The sequence below is a fragment of the Atractosteus spatula genome, chromosome 7 (assembly GCF_055471065.1).
Source record: "Atractosteus spatula isolate fAtrSpa1 chromosome 7, fAtrSpa1.hap1, whole genome shotgun sequence".
Lineage (NCBI taxonomy): Eukaryota > Metazoa > Chordata > Actinopteri > Semionotiformes > Lepisosteidae > Atractosteus > Atractosteus spatula.
In genome coordinates, this window is record NC_142712.1 from 46,611,161 (window position 1) to 46,613,590 (window position 2,430).

Sequence of the window (2,430 nt, forward strand, 5' to 3'; positions counted from 1 at the left end):
TGTGTGAATTCAGCATGACACTTTTGCTGTGAACACCAGTATTTAATCCCAGCGCATAGGAAAGGTGTAATACTGGTCGCACATTCAGTATTCAGTCATAAGAATTGGTCTTTTGGTCTGTTTTTAAAACAAAGAGCTGAAAATACTAAGCATGGATAATCATCTCCGCAAAGGAGTAAAGCTAGATTTAAGTTTTCACTTTTTTAAGTAGTTTTACTACTAGGTAGTTTTACTACTGTGATTCTGGGTTCTGGGATGCTGCAGGATGTAAAGCACTTTTCACAACAAAGGAGAAAAGGTATAAAAGAAAAGGCAGTGAACAAAAAAAACCCACAAACAATATGTTTCCAGAGGTAATTACAAATTTGAACACAACAAGTTAAAATTTTACATACAACGACTGTATTTATTGCCTTGTTGTTTTTCAAGTTTTTAAAACAGTTAAAGTAATATTGCATTTCCACCTTATAAGTACTAAAGGAGTGAGTTGCATTAGACCATTTTTGTTTTGTGAATGTGATATTTACCTGCTACTATCAACAGATTAATTATAAATGTTCTTTATCTATATTACATCTTGCAAAGAAAAACATAATATCAAACTCAAAAAACATGGCAACCCATTGAAGCTCAGGAGCTGTGACTACTGGCCAGTACCTGGATGGGAGACCTCCTGGAAAGCTAAGGTTGCTTCTGGAAGAGGTGTTAGTGGGGCCAGTAGGGGGCGCTCACCCTGCGGTCTGTGTGGGTCCTAATGCCCCAGTATAGTGACGGGGAGTCTATACTGTAATAAAGGCACCGTCCTTCGGATATGAAGTAAAATTTAAGTCCTGACTGTCTGTGGTCATTAAAAACCCCAGGGAGTTTTTAACTCGAAAAGTGTAGGGGTGTTTACCCTAGTGTCCTGCCCAAATTTCGCCTTGGCCTTTACCAGTCATGGCCTCCTAATAATCCCCATCTGTGAATTCATTTCAGTACTCTGTTCTCCTTCCCACTGATAGCTGGTGTGTGGTAAGTGGACTGGTGCATCATCCAGGTGGGGCTGCACAGTGGTGGTGGTGGAAGCTATCCCCATTACCTGTGAAGCACTTTGAAGTGTCCAGAAAAGCACAACTTAAACTCCTTAAATCTAACATTCATATTTAAATGCTCAAAGATAGTTTTGCGAATCCATTTAAAACAACTTTGTATATAATGTACACAGATAACATAAATGTGTCAGTTTCTTTTGCATTCAGAATGCACATAAACATCTTTGTGTTTAAAAAGAACACAACAGATCAACTGTAAAATCGGGAAAGTCAGTACTGACAGATTTAAGATTAGTTTAGATCAAACTAACACATTTCTTAGGAATAGGATATAAGACTATGACGTATTCCCAAGGGGTAACTGGAATCCCCCAAAATTAGCCCAAGTAAACTATCGACTCTCTTTAACAATTGCCCCACAAACGAAATCGTATTATCGTATTATGTCTGAAGAATATTCATGTATTTGTGTACTTATTGTCTTTCTTATTTCTTATAAAGTATATATAGTAGGTGGTGAAAATTATATTTATATATTAAATTCTAAGATAGTAAGAACTGCCTGTGAAAGTTAGATAACTTCATCGGGATTTTACTCAAAATTACACTTTAACAGAAAGTCGAGATCCTCTACTTTTTAAGACCACTTTTGTAATCAGGTTTCATATATTATGTTTTTTTTAACAATTTCTAATCCAGTTTATTTGAAGGTCATATTTGAGGCATAATAATCAAAAACGTTCAAGCCACCTTGATTTTAAGGTTTAACAAGAAGTTATCATCAAACACTAAGGCTATCTACTGCTGTTACTATGTGTTTTGATATGTGGTTAATTCTTCCATAAAAATCTATGGAGTAATTTGTAAAAAAAAATCACAAATATTTTAGGCATGTCCAGCAAACCTGTAACGTACAAAATTGTATAACCCTTTCCCTAATTAAAGGGGTTAAAATAAAATACGTCATTAAACACGCAATCAAAGAAACGGGGTCCTGGGCAGACTTTACCTTTAAGGAGTGTGGACGCAATCATTCCAACCAATCAGCGGCGGCTATGTCTTCCCGCTGAGCCTGGCGCCTGCTTTCAAACAGCCGGCAACCAGACAACGCTGTTAAATGCATACTAACTATGCGGCAAACGCCCTCCCCTCTTAAGTTCTTTCTTTGCTCTGATTGGTCTATATCGCCTCGCTAATGTTCCTTCAACATTCTGATTTGTTATCTTGCTTGTCGGTTTTACGATTGCGGTAGCAAGTTCATAGTTTACAAGTCTAGTGCTGTTACTATGTGTGTTATGGGTGCGATTCGGGTATTTACATTGCTGTGTAAGACAAGTAGTTGAAATGGATCTTTAGAGCTTCATTTCTTCATTGCGGGAGATAGCCGATCTACTAAATC